At 42.9% G+C, this 15,678-nt stretch overlaps 1 protein-coding gene across 1 annotated transcript in view; it reads right to left on the minus strand.

Moving 5' to 3' along the window:
- MAPRE3 (microtubule-associated protein, RP/EB family, member 3) overlaps positions 1-12,274 on the minus strand; it is an 80,361-nt gene extending 68,087 nt beyond the window's left edge. The window contains exon 1 of the mRNA XM_006880604.1: positions 12,116-12,274. The gene's annotated coding sequence lies outside the window, so the exon portion shown is untranslated. The remainder of the gene's footprint in view (positions 1-12,115) is intronic.
- Between the last annotated feature and the right edge of the window lie 3,404 nt (positions 12,275-15,678).

A 15,678-nucleotide genomic window follows, 5' to 3' on the forward strand; every position in this document is an offset into this window, starting at 1 on the left:
TGTTTGGCCTTCAAGGATTTTTTAGTGCCATTCCCTACTTAGAGGACGATGAGTCATGAACAAACCTTTCTGATACCTTGTCCAGTAGGGACTAATGTGGAGGCGTTTGGGTTTATTACTGCAGTCATAATCTTACTTCTAAGACCTTTTCATAGACCTCACATCTGACAGCTCCAGAAGATACTCAGAAATCCATTCATCAACAATTATCTATCTGCAGAGCCCAACTAGGTGTTGATCTTGGATGAGTGAATCAGGGAGACTCTGCCTCATGGAGCTTATTGAGTGAGGAAGGGGAAAGGGTAACAGAACAGTCATACAAACAGCTAGACAACTACGATCACATTTCATTCTCAAGAAGAAAAGGCCAGGTCTAGGGTCCATTGAAAGCAATGACTTTCAAATGCTTTCAATAATAAAAAAACATATTTTATTTTACATGATCACTCACATTCATTTAAACATATACACACAGATATATACAATAAAACAAACATTTCATTAAACAATTCTTACCTTTACTATGAGCAATGAATGCTAATGTTTTCCGGACCATTCATTTTAAAAAGGCTGGTTACAACACAGTAAGTTGATTTCACAATCTGAGAAGCCCTGACAGGGAAGCCCTACCCTGGCCTGGAGGTTGTGGAGGTCAGGAAGGCTTCCCTGAGGGAGTGTCATTTAAACCAAGACACCTTAAAGAGCGTTAGCAATGAAAGGTCAAGAAAGAAATGTCCCAGGTAGAGGGAACAGGATATATGCAGAGACTCTTTATAGTAAAGAACATTGGGGATCAAAGAGGAGATACAATTTATTCATGGTCACATAATTCTAAACTCAGTTCTTCTAACTCCAAGTTTAAGGGTTTCTGCTACACACCAGCCTATCAGTTGTAGTTTTATCATTCACTTTATCTAATTATGGGCCAAGGGCTCATTACTCCCACCTAGGCTACTCAGGAGTAAAAAGGAAAGAGCAGAAGCAGGAGGTTATGTTTACAAAGATCTATTTAATGCTGCATCTAAAACAATGCACCTTAGCTCCAGCCCCACCTGGCATCGCACATTGTTTGTTCCTTCCTGGCAGGGACTGGCAGGGAGCCACGCTCCTGTGAAGGTCCTCGCTCTAACCAATCTGTACTTACAAAACATCCAGGCAGGCCTTAGACTCACTATCAGGCCCTGAGAAGAATGGAGACCATTGGCCCTGGCATATCCATCACTCTACAGTGATTCCTACTATCAGCCCCTGTGTCTGTTTTACATGGGTGGCTGTGCAAATGACAAGCAAGGTCTCCCAACCAGCTTCAGTTGTGCACCATGGAGATAACATGAAAGGACAAGTGAAATATAAAGGCCACACACAAGGGGAAGGAGTCAGGTTCAGAGTCATAATGGATGAATAAGGAGGGAAAGAGGAGGAGAGGGACCAGAAGGAGGTAAACCACCAAGTTTCAAAGCGGGCAAGAGAGGAAACCATGATTTCTTTATACAGTATAGTTTGTACACTGTCCCAAGGCATCAAGCACAGGGGATGAATGAGGGCTAAAACGGAAACCCCACTTCACTCACACAGTTGTGTTCCTGGCAAAGGGCTGCCTCTGCCAGAGGTCAGAGAGTAATGTGACTCTGTATGGCTTCTCGTCAGAGTGGAAAAGAAGTGGGCCCACATCACAGTGTATCTCAGATGTGACTGTCAGGCTTCAGGGAGGTTTTTTTAAATACAGCTTTCATGCAGGCAGTTAAGGATTGGTGATGGGTTATCACTCTAGTGACAAATGAGGACCAGATGAACTTGTGAATGACAAGCGGAGAAGAGTCTTCACAGTTTAACACCTTGTCAAGTCATCTCCCTAATCTTCTTCCATCCTCATCTCTCCCTCAAAGAATCCAGCCACACCTTGAAGGCAAAGCTCTACTGAGATTTTTTAAATGACTGGTTTAAAATTGTTGCTGATAATTAACACGCTGACAGTTAAAAAAAAAAATCAAAATCCAAACATTACACAAAGGTAGAAAACAGAAAGTAAAAACAGTCCATTCCAAATTTTAAAATGAAAGTTTTCCTTGCTGATAACAATCTCATGCTCATCCCTCATATCCTAAATTTATCTTCTATATTCTTGGAATTTGTGATTCTGCTCCTCACTTCCACTGTCACTCCATTCCCATCCAAGTTTTGCAGTGCTCTGGTCCACCTCTAACCTTAGGCCAGTCACTCTGCTGACTGAAATTCTGTCTCCTCATAGACCTAGTCCTGAATGTGCCAAGCAATCCCCCAATCCTGTGCCTGCCCACTCTTTGTGGCTCCTATAGGCCAGAGGACAGCAGAGACTTGGTCTATTATGAATTCATGGTTCAACTCAGCTTCCACCTGCTCAACAAGACTTGTATTCATTACTCATGTGCTCCCAAGCTCATTTCTCACAGTGGTTAATTCAGGCTCTCACTGCCCCTCCCTCAGAGAGTGACCTTGCGTCTGTTTTACAGAAAAGATAAAGGTCATTTAGTAGCAAGAACCCAGCCATCTCTCCTGCACTTCACTTCTCAAAGCAAAGGTTGAAAGAGTTGTACCATTTCCTTCTCAGGTGACCTCAGGAGGATCATCTTTTGCTGCTTTATTTCCTCTTGTACTCAAAATAGTTTCCTCAAATGGCTCCTTTCCTTGTCTGCTATCTAGGACTCTCAGACATCCTACATTGAAAAATACATTGTCAAGACAAAACTTTTACTCTGATTTTAAGGTCTAAAAGTATGTGAGTCTTGCAATGAACTCTGGACCCAATGATTCATTGAAAAAGGTGCAGGAGCATGTGGAGTGGTGTATCTGACCAAGCAGCTATTTGTTTGGGGCTATTAATGTTATTGATGGGGACAGTTTCCCTTTATGAAATGGGCAGAAGTCTGTCTTCCTCATGTTACCACTACTCCTTTTACAGATACTTTCTGGGGAATACAAGTCTTATCAAGTTATCTCAAAACATGGCACCTGGCTATTTTGGAGCCAGCATCACACATCTCTGTATTCAGCAGAGGTCCTGTCACTTAAAGGTGTTAATAAGATTCCAAAATTGGGAGTTTTCAGCTATGAACTTTACCAATCTAAAATGAGAATAAACCAGGGTTCCTGATAAGTGGCAATCATCTGTGAGGAACTGGGGCACGGGTTGTTGATGGCTGGCTTCCAAAAGTCTGGAGTTGTAAAAAGTCTGGTTTCATAGTACAAAGTACACCACCAGTGATAAGCCCTCAGTGAAGAAGCCCTCACATGGGAAGGGATATTTCATTTTATCCAGTGGTCTAAGTCTTTCACATGGCAAAACACACAACAGTCCAAGTATGGTCTTGCTGACTCAGAAGCAGCTAAGGTTTAATTTTTTTACCAGTCAGGAAACACAACTTAAATTATAAGGTGGCCAGGACAGCAACACCCTCAAGGTAAGATGAAGGCTTTCCCAACAATGACTCTCTCCAAGTGGTAGAATTTCCTCCACTCAGCCAGAACCAAAGATGCATTCGCTAATAATCCCAGGTGGCTGGGAGGGCCTCCACCCCATCTGGGACAAGTGTCTGAGTAGTCAGAAACATTTGGAAGAAGAGTCAGATGCTGCTTAGCAAACATTTACAGGCTGAGCTGTGCGGCAGCCCATATGGCTCTCAACTCCAAATCTCAGATCTCAAGGAGGCCAGACACTTCACTTCCCAGTGCTTGGAGCTGGGCAGGCTCCACCAGCAGAGGACATGAATCAGTGCCCCCAACTGGACCATCACAGCTCTATACACCATGGATATGGATGGGAAAGGTGGAGGAAGAAAACAGCCAGCTGCCAGAGTAGGCTACTCCCCACCTGATCCTCACTGTCCCCACATCTCTCACCCCAGGTCAGCAGCTGTAGGCACCCAACAAAGCTAAAAAGAGAAGCGAAGCCTGGCTCTGCCCAGGGCTTCTACCCATCAGGTTCTCTAGCCTTGCAAGAAAAATGGGCCTCTGAGATGATGGTGACAGAGAAGCCCACCGGAGGTCAGACAGGTCTACAACTGCCAAAACCCAAAGAAAGCAGCAAACAAGGCCCTGGATCAGCAGAGAACTAGGAATCCAGAGAGTTAGAAAACAATGACAACAGACATAAGAAAGAAAATCCACCCAAAATAGAAGGCTGCGCTACTCAGGGTGTCTACTAAAGTCTTTAAAAGTTGTGAAACAGAAAAAAGCTAGGAGGCAAAAACCTAAGACTCACTTTTTTCTTTTTTTACATCTTATTTGTGTCAAGAGAGATTACTCCATTTGGATGAATGGCTGTTGGAGTTTCTAGGCGATGTTTTAAGACACACATTCAAAAGAAGTACTAGAGACACCCTCTCAAAGAAGAAATGAACTAACTATCTAAACAACCTTTCAAATGTGTTTATCATTAATTCTGGCAGTTGTTGTTGTTGTTGTTGTTATGTGCTGTCGAGTCACCTGCGACTCATAGCGACCCTATGTACAACAGCCCTAAACTCCGCTCTGTCCTGTGCCAATCGCACTGTCTCTGACACTCCCATCCCAATTATCCCAGTCACTGAATCAATCCACCTCATAGAGGGCCTTCCTCTCCTGCGCCGTCCCTCCACCCTCCCAAGCAGTAGGAAACAAAATAAACACTGAAAGTTAATAATTAAAAGTTAAATACCTTGTGATTATCTTGCTGACTTCATGCTATTTTAAATGTGTGATATTACTAATAATATTGCATTAATTCTTTGTATATACATCTCTTATTTACTAAATATTCTGAAAACAGAAATTTATGGTCTATTGGGGACATATTTACCCAAAATTATGTGTTTTAAAGTCTAACCTGTGGTTATAATCTGTTTGGGAACAAATTTATTTGTTGTTAATAAAGCAATATTAGTGCAGGGTATATTTAAGTCAATTTCTTTTGATATATTGTTGTGTGCCTTCATGCTGGAACTAAGAGCTGACCTTCTAGTGGGTTTTCAGTGTAAACTGCATGAGAGGAGACGGCTTGTCTTTCTCCTGAGGAGCAGGTGATGTACGTGACCTCTGCTCTTTGGGTTGACAGTGCAACTTCTTACCCACCAGGCCACAAGCAAGCAAGAGATCAGGAAAGAGAAGTGACATGCCCCAGGAATATCGTCCAGGAGGGAAAAAAAAAGACAAGGACTTTCCTATAGAGGGTACAAAGAGAGAATGACCCCTCCAAGCATGACCACACCCAGAATACTGACTTCTAGTTTCCTAATCAGTGAGAAAAAAATAAATGTTAAAGCCATGCACCATTTGTACTATTTCTGTTATAGGAGCACTAGATAACTAAGACATGCACCTTTACCAATTTTCATATAAAATGTCAAAACTACCTAGCAAATTCTGAGGGATGCTTCTTGGTCAGTTAATCTAAACACATTATACAAATGGTATGGCTGCATATGCAGGAAATAGTTTCTGTGGAAAAACAGTATATGGAGTGAAAACATCGTAAATTGGCCAAGTCATTATTTACTTTAGGCTAACAAAATATCCAAGACTCAAAATACACACAGATCATGCTATAATGATTAGGAAAATCATAAGCTAGTCAGATTAGCAAAATTGGTAAAGTATGGCTCTAAAGAGAAAAAGACTTTGGCTATACACTGGCTGATCAACTGTGAACAGAGGAAAAACCATCCCTGACCACAGGATGCCCTGGCCAGCCCTGGCCAACTGTCACAAATCTGTAGTCTTAGCCAAAGGGGAAGATCAGGTGTTGGAATGTGAATTGTCATAACACATTCTAATTCTTGGGTGAGCAATTCAAAGCACATGTTCCAATCACAGATGTGTCATCTTTCTATAATAAACTGAACATTTGGTTACAAAATACAACTGGCCATTATGACAAAATTAAAAACTCAACAATAATGAAATGATTTTATCATGGTTTATCAAGGTCTCCTACCAGAAGCAGTTAATAAACCACTATACCAAAGGCATGCTCAAACAACTCTAGGATGCAGCTACCATTACAGGGAAGCCCAGCATTTCAACTGTAAGCCTTCTTGATGTTAAAAAGCATGGGCTTTTCATAAAAGTCATATGCGCTGGTGCCATTTTAGCCAATAGCTGAAAAATAACTATTAGTTCAGTAGAACGGTAAGAGATGCTGAGGGAGAAGGTCAGTGAAGTAGACTGGTTAGGGAAACTACTTTGAAGAGGACCTACCCTCAAGCAAAAGGAGTTCTGTTATTACAATGATTAAGAACTCAGCTGCAAACCAGGAGGTCAGTGGTTTGAACCTACCAGTCTCTTGAGAAGAGAAAGAAGTGAAAGTCTGCTTTAGAAAAGACTGCAGCTTTGGAAATCCTATGGGGTAGATCTACACTGTAAGTCAGAATCAACTCAATGGCCATGATGCTCCCCTAATTGCCTCACTTGGTGAAGAGTGTTTAAAGCAAATGGCCTAATCCTAACTGCCTGTGCACTGAACATTGGAAGAAAAAGCAAGTGCTTCTTTTGTACCAAACTATTTACTGAAAAAACCACCACCACTAACTCTGTAGAGAATTCTGGTGGCTTACTGGTAAGGAGTTGTGCTGCCAACTCAAAGACAAGTGGTTAGAATCTACCAGGTGCTCTGCTGGAGAAAGATAGTAATCTTTCCTGTGCAATTTAGTCTCTGAAAACTCACTGGAGGGCCAGCCATGAGTTGGCCCTGACATGATAGCACACAACCACCACACACACAAAACCCCCAAAACAATAAAAAGCATGAATTTTTTTAACAGACAAATCATATGATTTTATGAAAGAAGCGCTATATTTTATTTAGCTTTCTGATTTTGTGCTTGTGTCCCCAGTACTTTCACAACAATTTTCTGCTCCTCACTAAGGAAAGCATGCTTGATCCTGTCATGGGCACAGCTCTGCTGACATTTTGTTGGGTTGGTTTTTTTTGAGAACCTCCTGAGAACTTTAGGTCTCAAAGCTTGCACCCCCTCCTGGTCGGCCTGGCCACACACCACATGCAGATTTTGGTGCTTTCCCAAGCTTCTTGGTATACAGGTAAACAACTCTATTACCAGGGGTTCAGGACAGCCTAGTTTTGTTAGAGTCTGTGTTGTAGGTTAGGTCAGATTCTGGACCATTTTAATGCCTCCACACAGTGTCTCCAGAAGAGGAAGAAGACTTGTGTGAGGTCAAAGGTCAACTATAAGTGCACATGCTCCCTATAACAATTCAAATTTAGTACAGAGGCATGCATATAAAGGAAAAAAGTAAAGCTTTTTATCCCCGTCCCATTCAAATCTCAGTCACCATAAGTAAACACTATCTTATTCATCTTTCCAAACTTTCAATGCCTGTCTGTGGTTACTTCTCCTAATTAAATTTATCTAAGTAGCTCTGGTGACCTAATGGTAAGAAGCTGCACTGCAATCCCAAAGGCAAGAGGTTCTAATCCAGCAACTGCTCTGCAGGAGAAGGACGGACAATCTCCTCCCGTTGGATTAACTGCCTCTGATAAACCACCCCAGAGTCAGCAATGGGTCAGTTCCTACTTGACAGCACACAACAATAACAACATTTACATTTATCTGTGGAGTGAGGATGACTCCACCCTTCTTCTATAGTGTGCTCTGGTTCCTTAATTACTGTATAGTTTCTGCCTTGGGCCCATCTATTATTGCTGTCATCATGAATGACCCCCCAATTACCTCTCCTCATTAGCAAGGAAAACCTTTCTTAAGGTGAACAGTCCTCCAGTACTTGCCCTCTGTATGTCACACATGCAGAAGCTGATCTGAGCCAAGTCATCTAATTAAAGAAACACCTCTAATTGTAGAGGATAGGAGGTTACATGAGTTTTACTCACAAGCAGCTTTTCCATTTCAGATTAAGATCACTCCCCAGATGGTCCTCCTTCTGACTGGAAGACCAACATCACCACAACACACACAAACACACCAAGTCTGTGTTCTACACAAGTTAACCTCTCCTAGGCTGCCCATCTTTCAGATAATCAGGTCAGCTGAATACATGGAGACAAAGAGGCACTTCATGTCCTCCTATTTGGGCAGTTGAAATAATGCTGTGAGTGCCAGGTTTTGGCAGGACAAATCCGCTCTCTGTGCATCGCAAACACACCCAGAGGGCTGCTGAGACATTGTGGATGCAGGGATCAGTGTCCAGAGAGACTGGAGTCACGAGAAAATTTTGACAGCATCATTATTTTTTTTTAACTTTAGTAAATCTAAAATAACGATTGCTATCTCACATTAGGCAAGGACTCTACATATTTTATCTCACCTAATTCTTACAACAATCCTGTAAAGCAGATAGTTCTCATTCCAGGCTTACTGATGAGGAAGTTGGCACCCAGAAATTACATACTTTGCCCAAGGCCACACAGTCAGGAAATAGCAAGTCTGGGATTTGAACTGTAGTTTGTCTGCTTCCAGATGCCAGATGGTCTTACTTTCCTAAAGATAAGGCTTAGAAGTCCCTAAGACTTGTAAGACCTACAGAAGGTTACAGCTTAAGTGCTGGAAGGTATTCAAGCAGCATGCTTGCACCTCCTCTCAACCGCCCTCCTTCCAACACTCCACACCTTGCTCTTGCTTTCTCGAATGCAGCAGCCTCACAAGTTGAGAAAACTTCAAACACCCATCTTAGGATTTGCTTCTGTTAGTGGATACAAATTAAACTAAAAACCTTCCTGAAGTCAGAATGTGTGAGGGAAATTATTATTCTGAAGGTGGCAGGAATAAATATTTAATTAGATAGTGTGACACTAAATTTTGCCTGGCTTTGCAACATCTCAGATGATAAAACAAGGCCTTGTCTAGAGGGCTAATTACAGACTACTAAATTATTTTTATTAAAACTCACTGGGATATGAGGCAATGGGGTGTAGTAAAAATCACTCTCAACTGGAAAACTGAGTTCTAATCCTGACTCAGCCACTAATAACCATCAACATTCATTTGGCATGATGTCCAAAGTCTACAAAGTGCTTTCTCATACATTCTGTATTAGTTTGGGTGTCTTGGAGAAAGCCACTTAATTCCTGGTGTCTCAGAATCAAGATCTGAAAACAAGGGCTGCACACTATACTATCTGATGACCCTACAGATCTAAAACAGGAGGATGGTATGTACATCAGAATTTTTCAAATGTGTCTACAAGCAAATCTGGGAAATGCATTTGATTTAGAACTTGTATTTTCTGTTCAGCTTCTCAAAGATGTTACCTGGCTAATTCTACGAAAGATGTTTCTTGCCAGCTGGTCTGCTCCATTTCTGGAGAGTGCTACAACGAAGGATGTTGGGGTGGATTATCATGTAGATATGTTTCTTCTGTGTGGTAACCATTTACCATTCCTAGCTTCATAAAATAAACAAAAATATCTAAACTGTCATTGAGTCAGTGGCCCTCCATTGGGTTCCCAATGCTTGTAAATCTTAATGGGAGAGAATGCCCATTTTTCTCCTGTGGAGAAGCTGGTGTATTCAAACCACTGCAGATCTATATTGCTTTTTGGGTAGAGGCACTACATGCTACAGACTACACCACCAAAGCTCCTGTGCCTAGCTCTATATGATCTTAAAACTATAATCCCACAAAGAGCTCATTTGGAGAAAGAACTTAAGGACACCAGTCTGTACCAAACATGCATGTTCAAGATGGTAATGTCATCAGTACACAAGGTTATTATAAGCACCATTTCCTTGATTCTAAGACAGACATACAAATCCTTCCTTTGAGCCTCAGTCTTACCACTTTTTAGCTGTTTAGAATTTCTGAAGTTAGCATGCACTTTCCATTCAACGTTAAATTATTTTACCTGAAAACTGTGAATAAATGGTGTATTCTAGGATCAAAGAACTACAGTCCTACAAAACCAAATATCAACAACATAGACATATCCCTCTCCCTGATCTTAATAACTACACTCAGTAACATCTGGTCAGAAAACGTATTAAACAGGTATTAGTTCTGTTTTCCCAACAGCAGCCATTTAAAAGGTATTTCATCATTAGCTCATAAAACACAGGTACAGATTTCAAAGACCAACTAATCCATTTAAAAACCACTCTGATGCTCTGAAAAAGAACTATCCCACAGCAAACTGGAAAGGGGACATTTTAATCACACCCTCCTGAGCGATCACAGCCTTGACACATTTTCTTGCTTCTTCCTTCCCAACCCTCCACCCTAGTAATATTGCTGATTCCCAAAATATACTGAAGCCAGGAGGAGCAGCTCTCAGGCACAGCTGTCTGCTCTTTTGCCCTGCTTCGGTATTCGGCAGCGAGCAATGTGACACAGAGAGGACCACACAAAAGGAATGTAACTCCCAGGCCCCATGGTTCCCATCGCGCTAGAGGCAGATGCATCCCGCCAAACCCCAGACTGGCATTTGGAAGAGGAAAGTGTGCTACTGGATGGGGGCTGTCGTTTTCCTGAACTTCATCTCTAGGTCTAAAACTAGGACGACAGCCGTCTTTGCTACTGTAAACTAATCTGATGGGCATGGGGGCAGGGAGTGGCTCTGAAGAGGCTGCCAATAGGCCATGATTGAGCAAAGTCAAGGAGCAAAATCGTTATTTCTGAGTCTGCAAGCCCAGAAAACTCCAAAGAAGTGACTCGTTGACCATGATTTTGAAAAAGTGGACCATGCACTCCTTCTGCAGCTTAGAATGAAAACCACACAGCCTCTGGTACAGTAGAAACGAATTCTATTTACATATATTTTCTAACAGTATACAGAAATTTGGGGAAAAAAAAATCAAAGGAAGTTAGCAGGGAGGTGCACACAATAGTTAGGAGCCCTCCAGCTGAGGCACGCTTACTTAGAGCCCTCCAGCTGAGGCACGTTTACTGTGGGCACCAGATCTGACTTGAGCTGAGTTTTTGCTATGTCTTGAAAAATAAACCAGTTAGGGACCTCCTCTATCCAGAGATCAGTGAACGCAAGATGGGCAGGTGGATGGCTAGCAAACAAAACCCAGGGAATTGTCCCAACATGCTATAATCCCTATCAGGTGACAGTCCCTATGAAAACTCACAGCTGAAGGAGGCGGGGATGAGGGGTGGTTACAGGCCTCATTCCTACACCACGGAGAATTCACACGCGGGCGTTAAAATCCCTTGCTATCTATTTGGTTACCACATGGACTAACAGGTATCAGATCAATTCTAGTCAGAACCTTCCCAACACGCGAACACTAACCACTTACTATGGTTCTACCTCGGATCTATTTTCAAACCTCACCAATATCAATATTGTACTGACTGGAGTGGGTGGGAGGGAGGGAGGCATGCATTTTAAAGAATACTGCAAGACGCTTATTCACAACATACCGGAAGGGCAGGAACTTGAGTGTCCAAACGCAATCTTTTCTCTGCTCCCTCGACTACCTCTGCGGCCTCTCCCCAGCACTGACCAGGGCAGTCGTGGGTCAGCTCACTAGAAGGCCACCAGGCCTGTTCATTAAACATTGAACACCAGGGTGTTCATGAAACAGTAGCAGCTCATGATAGGGCTAAACACTTTTCTGGCAAAATCTATGCCAAAAGCCCCATAAGCTCTGTGCAGCCAGTGAGAAAGAACTGTGCAAACCTGTTCTCGCAGGAGCGTGTGGGTCACAGTCCTGGCAGCCCCAGGGCTGGGGCAGGCAGAATGTCCTCCACCCAGGTCTCCCTGGCTTTCTCCCTCGTCACTCTTTTTCTCGCATTTAGAGGGGTAAACCCATAGAAGCCGGGAACGTCAGGCCCAGGAGCGGTAAGGAGAAGAGACAAGGACACACTGGAGGTAGTTTGGGGCGGGGCGGAGATGGGAGAGTCAGTCCCGATCGGGATGCGGGAATGCCGCCGCATCTCCGGGACAAGATCCTCGAGGAGGGTCCGGAGAGAGGCAGGGCAGGGGAGGGGGAGTGGCTTGGGGACTCCTCACCGGCGGAGGCAGCTCGGACTCCACCAAGGGAGGCGTGGAGGGAGGCACGGACGGGGTGGGGGAGCAGGGGCGCAGAGGAGGAACGAGGGGTGAGCCGGCTCCCCTCCCCCAGCCCGGGCCCGGGCCTCCCGCTGACTCAGCCCCGCGGCGCCCGTCGCCTCAGCCCGTACTCACTGTGCGCGAGGCTGCTCCGGTGGAGGCGGCGGGGAGGGGCAGGCGGCGCGCTGAGGCTGCGGCTGCGGCTCCGGCCGGCGGCTCGAGGCGGAGGGTCCTAGCAGAGGCCGCCGCGGTCTCCGGCTTTAACGCACAGAGACTGCGGGGGTAGAGAGCACTGCGCAGGCGCGATGCGGCCACCGCTGTCAGTCCGAGCGGGGCGGGGCCTGGCGCCCGCCGTCTCCAAGGCAACAAGGCGACGAGAGGAGGACAACCCCTACCTCCACCTTGTCTTAGCAACTGCAGCAAGAGGTGGGGGGCGACGAGAACAGTCCCTTTATATTGCCATAGCAACAAGGAGAGGCAACCGCCTCTTAAATTCACGGCAGTACCAAGGGAACGCGCTTACCTTGTCCCCATGGCAACTGGGAACAGCCCCTGCCCTTTTCCTTAGCAACAGGGTAACAATTCCTCCACCCTTACAGAAGGAACAGCCATTTATACCTTATTCTACGGTAACTGAATGATGGATTCTTACCTCTCTGATAACTATAGCAAACTGAGAAGAGGGTTTTTCCTAGCGATATGAGAGAGTTTAGGCTGAGTTTTTCTCTCCTTAGTTGGTTTATGGCTTCCAATCACGCCCCGTTACTCTAACTCCTGCTCAGTATTCAACACTCCTTTTCACCTCCCACCAAAGAGTCAACATCTTCCCCCCTAATTTAGTTTTTAGGAAAGTCGTCTAAACTGTAATTTTGAGTTTCTATCAGTCTCTTGTCTCCTTAATCTTTCATTCTGTCTCCTCCCTGGTTTAGGTGCTACATCCTCTTCAAGAGCTTACTCTTTGGTATGTCCATTCGCAATTATGTCTTCACAATTCCTTGTTCCAAGTCTACTTTATTATTATTATTATTATTATTATACTAGTTTATTTACAAAATTAGAATACATTGTTTTCAAGACCAGATTCTTCCAATTTCCCTCACCCCCATCAAACTGTATAACCCCATGATTAATCCTTCCCTCACCCCCACACATTCCTATCCCTTTGCTTCAACCCTACCCCCCCTTCCTCATACTCATTCTACCATAATGGTTTTATACACTATTTTTCCTTGTGTAATTGAGTTCGTTCATTCAGCAGAGTGCTCTCCAGTCTCTTCCAAGCTAGGTAATAATTTACAAAATCATTGCTTCTGCGTGCAGCGTAGTATTCTCATTGTATGAATGTACTATAGTTCTCAATCCCTTCGATTGCGGTTGGATATCCGGGCTGTTTCCATGTTATTGAGATGGTGAATAACGCTGCTATGAACATTGCTGTACAAGTCTCCATTTGTGCCTCAGTTATCATTTTCTCAGGGTATATTCCAAGCAGTGGAATAACTGGCTTGTATGGAATTTTTATGTTCATTTTTTTTGAGGAAGCACCAAACTGCCTTTCCAGAGTGGTTGTACCATTTTACAATCCCACCAACAATGTATAAGAGTTCTTATTTTGCCACATCCTCTCCTACATTTATTACTTGCTGTCCTGTTAAACTTTGCCACTGTTACCAGAGTGAGATGGTATCTCATTGTGGTTTTGATTTGCATCTCTCTTATTGCCAGTCATTTGGAATATTTCTTCAAGTGTCTGTTGGCTATTCGAATATCTTCCTCTGTGAAAACTCTTTCCATGTCTTTTGCCCATGTTATAATTGGATTGTCAGTCTTTTTCTTCTGGAGGCCCAGGAGTACTCTGTAAACGTTTGTTATGAGATCCTTGTCTGAGGTGGTATTTCCAGATGTTTGTTCCCAGTCATTGGGTTTTCTTTTCATCCTGTTGGAAAAAGGTTTTTTATGCACACAGGGATTTAATTTTTACAAAGTCCCATTCATCAATTTTATCCTCTTCAGATTGTGCATTTCTGGCTGTATTTGGCCAGAATATCATAGACTGGGGCTTCTAATTTTGATCCCAGTTTGTCTCTTAGGAACTTTATGGTTTGGGGCTTCACTCCCAGGTCTCTGATCCACCTTGAGTTGATTTTTGTGTATGGTGTGAGATGTGGATCCTATTTCAGCTTTCTGCAGGTGGAAGTTCAGTTTTGTTAGCACCATTTGTGAAAGAGGTTGTAATTTTCCCATTTGATATCTTTGATTTCCTTGTCGAATATTAGTTGACCATAGATAGCTGGGTCTATTTCTGGGTTCTCAATTCTGTCCCATTGCTCTATGTGCCTGTCATTGTACCAATACTATGCTGTTTTGGTTACTACTGCTGTGTAGTAGCCAAATCTACTTTTAAGAGACCTCTCTTCTCCATAACTGCTGCCCTTGTCCTTCATGCTCCCTATATTCATTCTTATTGTGATTTCATTGGCTTCCAACTCTCGGTTCTTTGTGTGCAGATGACTTCTGGCTATGCTTCTCTTTATTCCTTTATTATAAAATATTTCTGTAATATCTTTTGTTTATATGTCTTTCTGCTATCATTCTACAAACCATTTGAGGATAAGAATTTGGTTTTAGTCATCAGCTTTTTCAGCAACTAGAGTAGAATTTGACACATAGTATTAGGGATTGAATTTTGTCCCCTGAAAACAGGTGATCCTTCAGTGGATTTTTGGAGGTTGTAAATCAAATGAGAAGAGATTGCCCAGTTTTCTCCCTTGGAGTGGCTGGTCAGAGAAACACCACTTGTGGATTAGCAACACAATTCCAGAGACTATGCCATGCCACCAGAGCCCACCTCAACTGCAATCTATGTTGTAAGTCCTAATTCCTATACTTGCTAGACAATGAGTAAAGACAATCAAAGGAGAATTGACACCTTTGCATTATGGTGCTGGTGAAGAATATGAAAAGCACCATGGATGGCAGAAAAATTAACAGATCTATCTTGGAAGACATCATGACCAGAATGCTCTTTATAACTCTTGCAGTCAGAAATCAATCGAACATGTAATAAAGATTCATTAATAATAATTGGCAATTGGAATGCAAAAATCAGAAACAAGGAAGAAGGACAAGTAGAAAATGTAGGCGTGATGACAAAAATAAGGCTGGAGATAATGACAGAATTTTGTACAATCAATGATGTATTCATTGCAAATACTGTCTATAAAAAACAAAAATGGTGACTATACACAAAGACCTTACCTGATGGATGACAGAGGAATCAGACTGATTATATCTGTGAAAAGAATTTTTGGAGAATCTTAAGATCAGCTGTGAAAACCAGGCCACGTACTAACCATAGAACAGACCATCAACGACTCATGTGTAAGTTCAGAATGAAGCGAAAGAAAAGGAAAACAAATACACAAGAACTAAAATAAAACCACGAGTCTACCCAACTTGAATTTAAAAGCCATCTCAAGAACAGGTTTGACGCCTTGAACACTAATGAACAAAGACAAGATGAGCTGTGGATCGCTCAAGGATATTATTCATAAAGAATGCAAAAGGTCATTACAAAGGAAGAAGACTAAAATGAATGTCAGAAGAGACTGAATATTGCACTAGAATGCCAAGAAGCCAAAACAAAGGAAAAAAAAAATCAGGAAATTAATTAGTTGAACAGAACATTTCAAATGACA

This window comes from Elephantulus edwardii, unplaced genomic scaffold (assembly GCF_000299155.1).
Source record: "Elephantulus edwardii isolate Elephantulus edwardi_28Jun2011 unplaced genomic scaffold, EleEdw1.0 scaffold00009, whole genome shotgun sequence".
Classification (NCBI taxonomy): domain Eukaryota; kingdom Metazoa; phylum Chordata; class Mammalia; order Macroscelidea; family Macroscelididae; genus Elephantulus; species Elephantulus edwardii.